The sequence below is a fragment of the Pinus tabuliformis genome, chromosome J (genome assembly GCF_031772625.1).
Source record: "Pinus tabuliformis cultivar Carrire ecotype Pingquan chromosome J, CPIR1, whole genome shotgun sequence".
NCBI classification, from domain to species: Eukaryota; Viridiplantae; Streptophyta; class Pinopsida; order Pinales; family Pinaceae; genus Pinus; species Pinus tabuliformis.
This window is the reverse complement of record NC_142295.1, coordinates 791,988,886-792,004,733: the sequence shown is the minus strand read 5'-3', so window position 1 is coordinate 792,004,733 and position 15,848 is coordinate 791,988,886. Positions and strand designations below refer to the sequence as shown.

General features: G+C 38.2%; 1 pseudogene; it reads left to right on the top strand.

Moving 5' to 3' along the window:
* The first annotated feature begins 4,751 nt into the window (after nucleotides 1-4,751).
* On the top strand, nucleotides 4,752-13,063 carry LOC149229096 (large ribosomal subunit protein eL27-like; annotated as a pseudogene).
* Nucleotides 13,064-15,848: the final 2,785 nt, after the last annotated feature.

Here is a 15,848-nt window from a genome sequence, read left to right as displayed (position 1 = left end):
TAAAAATAGACTTTGATCACTCACACTTTCATCAAAAATAGAAGTCCATCTATTTTTCCCAACTTGATCAATCATCCATAAACATAGACATGATCTATATGTCTAAAAATAGACATAGTCTAAAAATAGACTTGCGCCCAAAAATAGCCTGCAGGCCCACTTAGTGAAGGCGACTCTTTTCACTAAGCTCCATCATCTTGTTGCAATCTCAACATCCTAAAGGTAGGCTAAAACCTGAAATTTTAAAGCAATCCCTCCCTCGAATCTTTGTAACATGATTTGTTTCATGCTTGCGAAAAAATATGTAGCTTTCACTGCAAGAAATAACTCTTATAGACATATTTCCACAACAATCTTGTTTATCAATTTGGAATATATCCAAATTCCCCCACTCATGTGATTAAATTTGAACACGTTCATGAGCATGAGAAATCCTCAACTACAACTTAAGTTGCTAGAAGGACTGGAAGAGTGGATCAGGAACACACTTTAACATAGGGCCAAAGAGATGAATTTGAGGAAATTATTTGTGCTTTAAACTTGAACAGAAATCAGATAAAAGAAGCAACGGGGTTTTCTCTAGATGATGTCGACGCAACTGGTGAGGTATTTGAGGTGCTCATAGATTCTTTGACTCTAAAGGAGATGCATATTCCAACTAAAGTTGCAAGGTTCGTGTTAGTTTCTTATATTGTTCACAATAGTATTCCTCCCGTGAAAAATGCTTTTACATATAGGACAAAGTTTGAAGAAACATTGTCTGATATTATGGAAATCTTTAATGAATTATACTGAAACATTATTGGTCATATTATTGCAAAATCTTTGACAAAGAGAGTGATTAAAGCTCTCCAAGTTTGGTCAGACTGGTTTCTCTTTTTAGATGCTTATGATAATGGACTGGGAGCTTTCTTTCTTCATTCTAGAAATTTAGGTGTCCCTCCTTTTCATTCAATATGTGGAGATGCCCCACCATTGAAGTACCTTTATAGTTCTGTAGCAAATCTTACAGACGTAACAAACAGATCTAGTCCAAATCAAGATTTTTCTCTTGTGATTGGAGAGGGAGTAGCAACTTGATAATTTTTTAGTATTCCTCTTGTGGAGCTTGAAAGATGGTGTAGGAAATGGTTGTCCGATTGTTAATCTTAGAAGAAGAAGAGAAGAATAAGAACCAAGATCAAGACAAGGATATCAGGTATGGGTATAACTTTGCAATTAGAGGGAAGCATGTAATAAAAAATAATGCTTATTTAAAATTGGGGGAGGGAAGGTGGAGCACAGGTGAAGAAAAAAAATACATACTTGATGATGATAAGGACTATATATCCAGATCTAGGCAAAATGTTCATGAAGAAGGTCGCGGTTTGAGGAACATGAATCAATGGATGCCTCGTGTAGTGGAACTTTACCAAAAAATGTTGGTGTGGTGGGGACCTCAAAGTCATCAATCCCACAACTAGATATAAAACCTTTAACATGAAATTCTATGAAAACACATCATGTATTATAGGCTTCAAAGTGGACTCATGAAGATGGTGGAATTTATACAGAGGACAAGGCAAAGCTTAAGGTACTTGGTTTGAATTACTCATATTTTGTTAGTGATGACGTATTTGGGGGTTCTGGGAAATAAGACAAAAAAGAAGTTACAATGGACAACATTGGTTCTACTCTTAATGGAAGTGGAATGGATGAAGGTCGCAAGTGATTCTCCTTGCCTCTAGGATGCTAATTTATTTTGTTACCTTATATATATACCATCTGGTTTGATACTGTAAACATGTAATATCAGGAAAAATCTACGTTAATTAGATGTAACACTCATGAAGTATCATGATTCTCTTGAAGAACATAGCACTAAGAATGCTGAAGAAATTGAAAGAAAAGTCTCTTCCCACAGAAATATATTAGAAGTTGAATATGGGTTAATACATCCAGTGACTAATAAAGACACTAGATTAAATTCTGGATACTATAGGCATTGCTCTCACATGGCAGGTAATGCATGAAATTGTATGTCTATTGGATTTCATTTAATTGAAGTGGATTCCATACGAAGTCTCTTGTTCTTGGAAATTAAAACTCATTTTAAGTCATATTTATAACAACTGGTATCTACATGATTAATACCTTTATGGCTAACTTATATTACTTTGTGATGGGAACTATAGAAAGATTCTATCATACATATTAGGTAAATATAGGAAAAGAGAGGACAGGGAGAAGGGTTTCGATGGGGATGGGGAACGAGATCTTGATATTAGTTCTATTCATTGTGAAAGAGATGGTAATAGAGATAGACTTCATTATTCTAAAGCTGGAAGGGGGAGAGGGAGGAGTGGAAGTAGGGAACATGACAATCATGATAGGGATAGGGACAAAGACAAGGAGAGGGTCAAGGGAAGAGAGAGGGATAGGGATCATGATAGAGAAAGAGAGAGGGAAAAGGAAAGGGATAGAGATATGGAAAAAAGGAGAAAAATAAGCTAGTCATTTGTTTTAGTGTCTTCTAGTGCTAATATGTACTCTCTAAATTTTTGTTCGAGTTGTGGTTTCTATACAAGTAGGTAGAATTATTTCAATTTTAGGTTTAAATAAATGTTTCTTTACCCTAGAGGTTTTGGATTCAAGTTATATTTTATAGCTTGCATGATTAATGCATAATTCCATTATTGAAATTCAATTTGATACAGACTTGTCCCATAAGAATACTAAGGAGGTTTCAAAGTATAGAAGGTGAAATCTATCAATGTTTCATTTCTCGTGTAATAGAAATTGATTCTAATGTGCATGCCTTAGAACCTTACATATGAAAGTGTTGTTTGTTATATTATCTCGTTTTTGAGATGCTACTGATGAGTTGTCAAGACGCCCAAAATATGCACACTTAGTATGGTGATTAGCTCCCCATGTTTCAAAGGGTTTTGTTCTTCAGCTGGCTAGCCTTCTAAAGGAGTATTCAAACCATCAGAGTTTATGCAGTGGAGCATAACTATTACCATATTATATGTATTTTCCCTTCTGAACTCAGGGGTCATGGAAGTGAATTATCTAAAATACATTTTCATTATCACGTGACTAAGTGACATGTTTCATGGAATCTACTGAGGGACCTTAATTGTAATTTTCTAATGATTGCAGGTGTCGTTGTTAGTGAGTGTATTTGATTGCTAGCATCTTTCTTCCATTTTTATGTTTTCCAATTTAAATGATTTGAAGTCTATAAAGCCTATAGGCATTTTAATATCTTTTTAAATGAAACTTTTTTAGATTTAACTAGTGTAGATATTGATATACCATGCAAAAATGAGATTAAACGCAACTATAGTGGTGAGAATTTGAAAGATGAGAATGTGTGTAACAGTTTGATAGGCGAGCATAAATATTTTAGAATCAATCCATGATTATAATAGTCATTAGTAAACACACCCTCATATGTCACCCTTCATATGAAAATTATATAGAGAATCATACTTCAATATTAATTACCATATATATTATTTTGAATTTATTATTAAAGGCTAACTTTTTCTTTTACACTTGGGCCTTCTTTGATGTGTTAAAAAGCCTTAATGGGATGTGTAGACTTAAAAATGATTTATAATACCTTCCAAAAAACTTTCATTGCAATTGCCAGACCATCTTGCAATAATTTTTTTTTGAGTCGCCTGGAACGGCTATAGAACATTGACTCCATCTTTAGTTTTACTTGAATGATGCATCACAACTTTAGATGAAAGAAATAATATTTATATAAATATATTGATTTTTAATCATCATCTTCAATTATTGAATTTATATTTTTTTTTTATCTAGGTGGATACCACCACATTTACCACAACAAAGTACAAAGAGTCCAAAGCATGCAAAAGTCTCAATTGTAACTTACACTACTAGAAGGACCAGGGTAAGCACAATATCATCTGTTGGGATTTTTTTTTAATACTTTATTAAAGGCCATTTCAATATTTTTGAGAGATTAACACCCATTGACTTTTAGTAATGTAAAACTTCACCAAATATTCTTTAGGGTCAACATCTGATCAATTTTCTTTGATTTTGAAGTTTAATAGCTTTCTTTCCCATTGTTTCTAATTTTTAGTCTGATGTAATTACACCATAGAGTGAATTTTAGGACATGCTTCGTGATTTAACCTTGGAGAGAGATCATATAAAATAAGCAATGGTGTTTTCTCTATACAATGCTGACGCAACTGGCGAGGTATTATTGTCATGATGATTATGTGCTTTATCTTGTGTCTTGGTTAAGCACTTTGACAACATGATTTATTTACAGCTTAATTGGTACCTTGCATGCATTGTAGGTAGTTGAGGTACTTACAGAGTCTTTGAATCTAAAGGAGACGACTATTCCAAATAAAGTTGCAAGGATCATGTTAGTTTTCTATATTCTTCACAATAGTAGTGCTCATGTGAAAAATGCTTCAGCATATAGGAAAAAGTTTGAAGTAACATTTCCTGATATTATGGAAATATTTAAAGCACGAAGCATGTCCTCAAATTCATCTCTTTGGCCCTCTATTAAGACACGTTCTTGATCCACTCTCTGGTACAATTACATCATACTATGAATCAGAAAAAATGGGGCAAAAATATGTTCAAACTTCTTCATTAGTAGTGCTCCTATGAAAAATGATTCTGCATATAGGACAAAGTTTGAAGAAACATTGCCTGATATTATGGAAAGCTTTATTGAATTATACTAAAACATCACTGGTCAAATGAGAATGGTGAAGTTTCAGAAGAAAAACAAAGTTTTCTTTCTCTTTCAAGGACGCTTCACAAGTCAGAAGGTCGTTATCATTAAAACCTTCAATAATGGAACTACTAGACACGCATATGACCACTCCCTTGTAGCGGGTATCACGAAATACCCTAAGAAGGCCATCAGAAAGGAATCCGCGAAGAAAACAATGAAGAAATAAAGGTTGAAGGCTTTCATCAAGGTTGTTAACTACAACCACATCATGCCCACTAGGTGTTGTGGGGAAAAATGCCTATGCAAGACGATCCTATCCACCTAAGGTGCGACAGTGCCTTAGCAACAAACAGAAACAGCTATTCTAGTATTATTCCTTTATGTTATAAGAATGAAGAGAGATGGATGGACTAACCGGTGTCTTCCGTTTGTCCCTCGATCCGGTTTCTCTTCTCTTTGAGAGTTCCCAGCTACTTGCCTTCTCGCTCGCCCAGCTTCAACAGGTTTCTGCAAGATCACAAGAAGAGAACACTACACAAAGACATAGATTCATATTCATAACTAGTTCAGGATTAGAAATAAACTAAACATACTAATGCAATCATACATCAAAGATACATCAGTATATAGGAGAAACCAAGATAGCTTTATTGATGAATAACAAGGTTCAGGAAGAGATACAACCCAGAGGGCTCCAATCCAGCATCTCCTTCCCAGCAAATGAAATTCCTATCTTCACCTTCCTTCAAAGCATTAAGAACCCAATGATTCCAATCTCAAACCAACAGCAATTCTTTGCAATAACAAAATTCTAGCCCCCTAGATCTCATGGAGGAGAGATCCATATATAGATGTTTGGAGAGAGGATGAGTCAGCTTGAGATCTGACTAGTGTCCTCTCTCTCTGTCAGTTCTTGCTTCCACTTGGAGACTAAGAGCCTCTTACTCATCACTAGTCGAATTCCTTGAGGCAAGTGTCATTGGAGAAGATTCTGGAAGCTTCCAGGGTCTTTCCACCTCGTTGAATGAACTTGCCATTTGTCACTTCCCGCTCAACGCACCCTGGTAGTGCTTCTACCTACGTTGCAGTGCACCTAGCCAGTGTAATCTCTGCATTTCAGCGCAGACAGCTAGTGGAGCCTCTGAATTGATCCTGAATTGACTTGTTTTTGAGCAGTTTCTGGTGGAGAACTTCTTTGAATTGCTGTGGTTTGTTAGCCTTGTTCCTCTAGGGGTAGGAACAACATGTTTAGGGACTTTGGATCCCTTAGATTATGGACATTTCATGCTTATAGCTGTAAGGCACAAAAATGTCTATAACAGTTGCCCCCTAAAGTATGAGGTCGTTTATCGGGTGAAATGCTTTATTAGGAGGATCTGAAGTTCTTTCATTGCTGGGAGGAGACCTGTAATACAATACAATACAATACATTATTTTTCATACTACTTTCATGATCTAGCTGAGGCAGGCATTCCCATGCTCAGCTTTATAAATTCATTTTTCTGTACATAGAACAGACAATCGTCTGATGGTAGACTGATAATTTTGATGAAATTATCATCCTTTGGGTAGGATGATTATCTGCTGCAATGATGTACATGTCAATGTCTTTATCTTTCCTGAATATATATCGCAGCCTGGATGGATGAAACTAGATCTGGGGTCTTCAAACTCGTTCGATCTTCACTCTAAGTACAAGTCAATCCATGTGAGAAATGTTCTGAAGTCGAACATGGAAAGACATCGCTTGATTACCGGTCAATGAGGTAAACCATTAACAAGCGCGAGAGGAATCACCGATAATGATAATGACCCTCAAGGTACTGCAGTACAATTCACGTGGTGTGAATAAAGGACTTGGCGTCGAACACCACGCAAAATCTTTCGGTCGAAGGTCATTGATGTATACCTATCGCTGGAAGTGAGAAACTTGCCATTGAGGCATGCAAGCTTCAAAGTACTGAAGGGGTGTTCCTAGATCAACTTCTTGGATAATGAGCTGATGTTGACAAGAAGTGATCCGTCAAAGGAGGGCCTTAATGTATCCCACATCAGTGACACGGAACGGAGCAAATGATTTTGATGGAGGTGAAAACGATCTGATGATATATGATTCAGGGTGGCGGTCATGAAAGAATGAAGGATAATGTATGGCAGTGGATGGGACACGGTTGACTTCTCTGAACGAATTCTCTTGAACATATGGCGACACTTATGCGATGGATCGGTAGCATTACCCCAAATATGGATGGTATGGCGAGACCATGGTGATGTGACCGGTGAATGAAACAACCCAACCCGACTGTGGTACGGAGGAAAAGTGTCATGTTCAAGAGCGACTTGCTACCATCAAAGTTTTCTTGAGTTTCTCCCAATTTTTCCCCAGTCATTGCTGACCAGTACCTCTTTATTTTTGTCAAGCTTGAGGAGGATAACATATGCTTGTTCTATAACTTGCCCTTCGGGCAAGCCCATCGCTATGTTTTAACGAGCCTAGCGATAGTGAAACTCGTTCTCGTCTAAAGACAAGTTTGTCGCTATTTAATGCTTTTAACGAGTCTAACGACAAAGATAACTCGGTCCTTTTCATTTTTAGAGAGTCTGAAAAGGTACGTAAAGTCAACTCCGGAAGTCCTTTTTTGTCATCTAATCCCTTAAGTCCGAAAAAGTATAAAACAATACAGAAGGGATGAGTTTTCGATAGTTTTAACGAGCCGAACAAAACAAGCACTCGATCTTTTTGTGCAATAATCCCTTAGGTCCAAAAAGATTAAAATCTAGAGGAGGGATAGCTCTTCCGGTCACTTTATCGAGCTGGAAGGCCAAAACTCGGCAATCTTTTCACATTTTACGAGTTAGATGAAAAGAGCTTAAAGAAGACTCGTCTTTTGAGGAACGAGTGATAAAACGGGTTAGCAGCTGATTCCAGGTACGGGTTGGAATTTTCCAATCATGGCAGTGTCACAATGATGGCTAATGAAATCACTCTTCGCAGCTGTTCCTCAAAATGGGTAAACAATCATATGGAGGTGAACGATCGGCCAATGGAAAAGTGGAGGTGACGGTGCAAACACAACCAAGGCTTTAATGGCTGATGATATTACATTCACGGTGGTTATTTACCGGAATAGTTCATTTTTTAACGAGCTTAAATGCGGGTGGAAACATTTGCTCGATCTTATGTTTATTTTTTAACGAACATGAACTATGCGCTAAAACTGCTCGGATCTTGCGTTTATTTTTTAACGAGCATGAACTGTGTGCTAAAACTGCTCGATTACCCAGTCATATGATAAGAATGTCTCATTAAGATTCTATTTTTTATGGAGCTTCATCTTACAAAGCTTTGCTCCGGATCCTTTCGTTATGCAAGTTTGGAAACGACTAATCCTACGAGTTTAAAGGGTTAGACCTACAGGTTTAAAGGGAGGACCTAAAAATTTAAAAAATAAATAGCCGCCCCTTGCTTGCACTCCAAAAGGTTTGCATGCCCCCAGGCATAAAGTACGATTTCAAGGTTACCCCTTCTTAGTCCAATATAACATTTGTTTTACCGGGAGAGGCCTACCTCTTTCAGGTTACCCAAAGATTGTCTCGTTAATCTTTCAAACAAAACACTTCTTCGGCAGTGTCTACCGAGATAGACAAAGGTGAATGACCTCAGTGCCAAACACGTAACTTTGACAAAAGAATCTTATTTCAGAACAACCCCACTTCCAACCACGGACGGGGTACGGACTAGTCATATTCTCCCGCAGAAATCTACCTTATACCCAAAGTTTTCCTGCCGAAGCAGATCAGGATGCATGCCCCCTGGGTTCCAGTCATATCCTCCTGGATTACTCGCGCTCATCGGGAGGACGGACCGTGGGTTGAGACATTTCTTGCGTGAAGAGACCATTTAGGGATGGTATATGACTATTTGCGATGTGTGATCCGGGAAATGAAAGCTGGTCCACGAGCTTGACCACTCTTCCTTCATGCGGCAAACACATTACTCTAAAGAGTGAGGAGACGATGGCTCCCAGGCAATATATATAGTCTCTTCCAAGGAGTAGGTTATAATCCAAGGGTCCTTAAACGACCATCACGTTCATTTGAACGGTCTTCCCTTTCAATGTGATAGGCACATTGGGGAGGATCCCTAAAGGTCGACTGGTTCCTTTATCAAAGCCTGTCAGATTTCTCATTTCAGGCAAAAGTGCTGGCGAACCAAGAACTTTCCAAGCAATAGAGGAAAGGATACTCACAGATGCCCCCTCATCAATGATGGTGCCAGCCATTACCATTCTGTATATTTGAATGATAATTCTGAATGGTATGCTTGCTGGAAAACGGGGTCTGCCTAGTTGGTTCCAGTCGAACGAGAAAACTAGGTTGCTTGGTGGTGGGATCGAATAGACGGCCGGGTATGACTCTGACGAAGTTCCTTCCTGCGATAAAGGAATGGGCAAATTGCCCCCTTGTTCGTCAGAGTCTGTGTTGATGAAGAGAATTTGGACGGTGTCGTCTTTATTCTCCTCTGTGATGGTATCATTCGAAGATAGAGCCTCTGAAGGCAAAACCAGGTCAACTGCCGCCTCAACCTTTTGACTTTCGTCAGGTATGGATTCAGACGGTTCATCCTCAATGATAGGTGCTTCGGCTGACCACCTGAGCGGGCCAGCCGGGTTCTCAACTAGTGAAGGACTTGGCAGGAGTTTTTGATATCCAGGAGGAAGTTGCGCTCGTAAAATCGGGCGATCTTCCAAAACTCTTTTAGCCTCGTCTAAGAAGGGACAATGGTGGATGGCATGGTCGCCTTCACATAGTTTGCAGGGAAATCTAGCTTTCCCTCTCTGTCCTGTGGCTTCACTTTCACTAGTTGATGGTGCGCTGTCAACATGGCTATCAGAGGTTGATGCCACCGAATTGTGCAAATGGGGAGACCAGTCCCTTAGTATCCGAGGGATGCAGGGACAATCTCTGTGGAAGTGGTCTCCCTTGCATATGACACATGGCGATTTAGGCCTAGTCAGTGATGTGTGTGGATTTTTGTCAGACGACATTTGTTTGCCCCCAGTCGCTTTTGGCTCTTTCTTCTTCTTCTCTTTCTTCTTCTTTTCCTTCTTCTCCTTAGGAACTTGGTTTTTTGTTTTACCAGTTCCATCAAGCGAAGAGGAAGGAGGAGAGGAAGAATTAGATGAAGTAGAAGGTTGGTGGGTAACTCTGGTCTGGTCTAACTGTTGATTCGACTGTTCAGGAATAGTGGTGTTCTGAACGACATTGGTTGAGAAGAGCCAGACCGACAAGCAAATTGTCAGTCCTGGAAGCGACAATGTGGCCATATGGGGCGCACCAACATCTCCCCAAGAGGAGAAGGGACTAGGATTTCCACCAAAGGGAATTCCTTGGTTGGTGTGCTCCATTTTTCTCAACCTAAAGATCAACGCAGGAAGAAAGGGTGATTGTTCCGTTTAAAATAAATTTTAACGACGCTTTAGACACAACTTGCTTTTTCACTTTTAAATAGTCGAGAAAAAGCTAAAGATGACTCTAGTCTCCTTCGATGTTTTAACAAGCCCGAAGTGACAAATGCTCGGATGGAATTTTTCTGTTATAGAGTCTGAAAAAGGCCAAAAGGAACTGCTCTGGAGTTCTAGGTAGAGGGTGTGCCAAACTTTTTGCAAAACCGCAGAATACTTTTTAAGGTACGGGCGGTCAATCTTCCTGAATGTTGTGTTCAGTGCATTGCGATCAGTAGGGCGTCCGACACGGCTTCCTAAGGATAAAGGTTTTATGCCTATAGGGGTCTCCCAATATATACTCGACGGTACGTGGGAGCACAATCTGTATTGGTGCTATCGTCCCTCAGGAGGAATCACCCACCATCAGCGAGATCGACAGTCACCAGGTTTTACGACGCCGAAACACGTCTCTAGCCTAGACCTCTATGTTGTGCGTTAAGTTACAAAGCGTTGTTAAGTTCATTCAATTTATTTTAGGTTGATCTTTTTAGAAGTTTGCCTTTTGAGGTTCACCACGAGATGTATGATACAATTCCTAAATGCAGTCTAAAGATGATAAGCAAGTTTTATCTCTTTTTTCAACAATGAAAATCCTAGCTACAAAGGAAAAAGAAAGACACCATCTTTTCTCAAAGAGCAATCAGCACACTCTAATGCACTTTTCCTAAATCAAGCATGCAAACTATCAAGATGCAAATGCACAATGCAGGTGTTTGTTTTCTGCACTCTTAATATTGATGCCTAAAAAGAAAGCTTTTTGTACAACTTTGAATTTTCTTTTTAAATGACAAATACAAACAAGTTCACTTTTTCGAAATCAGAAAGGGTAGAATAGATTACAACACTTAACGATTTTCGAAATGAATACTTGTTTTGACACTCAAAAGAGACAAACTCAAACCAAAAGCAAAAATGAATGTATAACCAACTGTAAATAGCCAATGAACTCTCTCCTAAGATCACAATCAACAGATCTGAATCAAGGGCTACAGGATGACTATTTCACTCTTGCAAAGGAAAACTGTAAATGACGCCACAAACACATAAAAACACTCACAGTCTTTTCGTACAAAAGGAGGCGGAATTTAAGCAGAGAAAAGGAGTTATCAGACAGGTACCTATGCTGGTTACAGGCTGCAAAAAACAGAGATCAAAACAAGGAAAAACAGAGCAGAGAACCCCAGCTGCACAAGGCCTAACTGGATCAACGCACCCCTAACACAGAGGTTTTGACATTCAACACAGGTAGCCTTCACGGGACCTGCGTTGAAATGCAGAACCTCTTCACAGAGTCTGCGCTGAAGGAGAAACGAGAGTTTCTCACTGGGTTCTGGGTCACAGTTTGCTATTTAATCTACAGTTTCAGGCCAAATCAAAGCAACAAGCAAGGTACAATCAAAGGGATGCTTTGAGGGAGGACTAAGATCTATCACAAAGGATCATCAAATCATTTGTGAGTCCATTATTCAGATCATAGACAAATCCAGTGATTGGATCAAAGCAGCAGCTGTCTACTTTGCATCTGAGAATAGCAGATGCAGTTTGATTGCTGCTCTTGAGTCTATGAAACAAACAATGATAGAGACACAAATAAAATGACTAAGCAGACCTCCCCAGCGGAGTCGCCAATTTGTTGTGGGGAAAAATGCCTATGCAGGATGATCCTATCCACCTAAGGTGCGACAGTGCCTTAGCAACAAACAATAACAGCTATTCTAGTATTCTTCCTTTATGAATTAAGAATGAAGAGAGATGGATGGACTAACCGGTGTCTTTCGTTTTTCCCTCGATCCGGTTTCTCTTCTCTTTGAGAGTTCCCAGCTACTTGCCTTCTCGCTCGCCCAGCTTCAACAGGTTTCTGCAAGATCACAAGAAGAGAACATTACACAAAGACATAGATTCATATTCATAACTAGTTCAGGATTAGAAATAAACTAAACATACTAATGCAATCATACATCAAAGATACATCAGTATATAGGAGAAACCAAGATAGCTTTATTGATGAATAACAAGGTTCAGGAAGAGATACAACCCAGAGGGCTCCAATCCGGCATCTCCTTCCCAGCAAATGAAATTCCTATCTTCACCTTCCTTCAAAGCATTAAGCACCCAATGATTCTAATCTCAAACCAACAGCAATTCTTTGCAATAACAAAATTCCAGCCCCCTAGATCTCATGGAGGAGAGATCCATATATAGATGTTTGGAGAGAGGATGAGTCAGCTTGAGACCTGACTAGTGTCCTCTCTCTCTTTCAGTTCTTGCTTCCACTTGGAGACTAAGAGCCTCTTACTCATCACTAGTCGAATTCCTTGAGGCAAGTGTCATTGGAGAAGATTCTGGAAGCTTCCAAGGTCTTTCCACCTCGTTGAATGAACTTGCCATTTGTCACTTCCCGCTCAGCGCACCTTGGTAGTGCTTCTACCTGCGTTGCAGTGCACCTAGCCAGTGTAATCTCTGCATTTCAGCGCAGACAGCTAGTGGAGCCTCTGAATTGATCCTGAATTGACTTGTTTTTGAGCAGTTTCTGGTGGAGAACTTCTGTGAATTGCTGTGGTTTGTTAGCCTTGTTCCTCTAGGGGTAGTAACAACATGTTTAGGGACTTTGGATCCCTTAGATTATGGACATTTCATGCTTATAACTGTAAGGCACAAAAATGTCTATAACACTAGGTATAGTTTTGATGTGGATTTGAAGAATGTGGTTATCTTTAATAAACTGGAGACCCACGATAAGAAGGTGACGGCACTAAAGGGAGTAAAATCTTCCTTTGAGGAGAGGTTTAAGGCAAGGAAGAATAGATGGTTCTTTACAAAACTTAGATTTTGAGATTCTCATTTTTGAGAAGTACCATGTTAGAACTTTGAAGTTTTTATATTTTGATTATTTATAGTGGCCTTGGTACCATCGTAGTGTTTGTAATTCCTGGACATTTTTAAGTTGCTTGAGAGTTTTGATAGGCAACTTAATGCTAGTATATCTTATATCTACAATTCATTTGACAGTTTTAGACTTGATTTATTGTGTTAGTGGGAAAAGTGTATGGAATATTACATTATCTGTCATTAATTAGCAAGGCAGATGGTAATTTTTACTTGTAGAAAAGAAATATCATAATAATTGTAATGATTGTGTGGATCATTTTGTGAATTTTTTCACATTTATATTATGTTGTCCTTGCAGGAGAGGCTGATGCAATCCCTCCAAGTTTGGTCAGACTAGTTTCTCTTTTTAGATGCTTATGTGAATGGTCTAAGTGCTACTTATCTTCGGTCTAGAAATTCACATAGTCCCTCCTTTCCTTTCAATGTGGATATGCCCCACCATTGAAGGACCTTGATAGTTCTGAAGCAAATCTTACAGACATAACAGACATATTTGGTCCAAATCAAGATGTTTCTCTGGCGATAGGACAGGGAGAAGAAACTCGAGAATTGTTTAGTACTCCTCTTGTGGAGCTTGAAACATGGTGTTGGAAAAATCTTTTATCTATTCAAGGTGGTAGGGAGGTAATTTTTTCCCAATTTCCTTGCTTAGAAGAAGTGGATAAGCATGAGAACCAAGATCAAGATGAGGATGTCAGATATGGATATAAATTTGTAATCGGAGGGAAGCATTAAGGAGAAACTGATGCTTATTTAAAATTGGGAGGGGAAAGGTGGAGCACAGGTGAAGAAAGAAAATCCATACTTCATGATGATAAGGACTATATGTACTTATCATCATCTAGACAAAATGTTAAGGAAGAATCATATTTATGGTAATGGGCTGAGAAACATGAATCTATGGATGCCTCTTACAATGGAAGTTTACCAAAAAATACTGGTGTGGTGATGGTAATGTAACATGAGGTGACCCCAAAAGTTCAAAATTTTCTAGGCAATGTCAAGGAAAATTACTTTCTCTACTCCTTAACTCATATTTTGCCCCATCAGTGTTTTGATAGACCAATTATCAAGATCATAGAATGATCTTCTCGTTAATGAGGGAGTCCAAGGGCTAACAGTTTAAGGATATGATCAAATATATTTTTTTTAAATAGACAGTCTTGTCTGAATTGCAAGGACTTGGGTGTCAAACTTGCTATCGAGCCAAATTTATTTAGATGTCAAAATTTCGAGTATGACTTGGAGCTAGGCTTGACTAAGAGGATTTCGCTTAATACTGTTAGTCGAGGAAAATAATAAAATTCAGAGTCCATTTGAATTATGATTCATAAAGCGTAGTAATAGAGTTGGTGAGCTTAATAAAGCTCATCCTTACCATGATATATTACACTCAAATGACACAAATGTCAAAAGGTTGAGATATGATATAAATCTTGGGAAATTTTGACCAAATAAATAACCCAAACCTGACACTTGAAAAATGATATAAATCTTAGGAAATTTTAACCAAATAAATAACCCAAACCTTAAACCTGGTAGTGTGAAATCCATTGTTTGAAGTGTGTCTACTAAAGACAAATCTTAATTAGTTTTTAAAATTAACATACAAATAATTTATAAAAGCAAGGAATTTTGTTGTCAATCAAATGTGAAACCATATAACAATTCAAGTGATAAGTCGCAATGACAATCCAAAATCGACAAGGCATATTGGACAAATGTTCAAAACTCATTGGGAACATCCTAATTCTACAGTTTGCTTCTCCAAAGCAACCAAAAATGTTACCTAGCCTAGGAAACATGGAATGTTAATGATACAAAGTGACCAAAACATAAAGAAGAAATAAATTAGGTGCTAGAACCAATGCAAACAATGAATGATAAACAAAATGAAAATGGGTCAAAATGTGGCATACCCACTCCATGAGACTACCATCCACTTCCATACTCGATGCTACTCAAGACTAAGCAATTTGAATTGGTTTCCATACCCTCATATCCATATTAGAATTCATCCTGGTATCCACATACAACCTACATTGTACATACCCCTCCATAAAGAAAAAAATAAAATAAAATGAAGCAAGACAGCCTTTTTACTGGTCAACAATTTAAATATTTTGAGGCCTGTATTTAAAAAGAAGATCATACCAATATTATTACTTTCTTTGAAACTCTATTCAAATACATCACTTCTTCTAAAAATTACATACAATGGATTTGCATAATCCAAATCATCATAGTCCCATCATCTTTAGAGCAGGGGTGCTCTGAAGAAAGAAAGTTTTTTTTTTTTTAGAGAAAATTAACCTTAGAGGAATTCATTTCATAAAATTTCATTCTATTGAATTGTTTACAAATTTACAATTTATTTCATTCAATTGTGTTTTGTTTGTAATGGTAAATTCAGGAGCTCAATTCAACGAACCTGAGAGTTGAGGGATGCTTTGCATTTCACATCTGATAAGGTTTTAGAGTCTCCACAATCTTCCATCCATGAAAAAAAGGATGAGGTCCACGATTCTCTGGATCTGTTTCACACTGTGGGAGACCATGGAGGGATGCTCAAATATACTCTTCATCAATGTGTTCTCCTACTCTTATTTAACATGTGCACATGCTTCTCTATGAGAAACACGAATTTGTCAACTTTCCTTCCCTTTGTAATCTTGTTCTCCACTTCTAGTTTTCCATATTCATGTGCCTCTTGTCTATTATGTGGAATT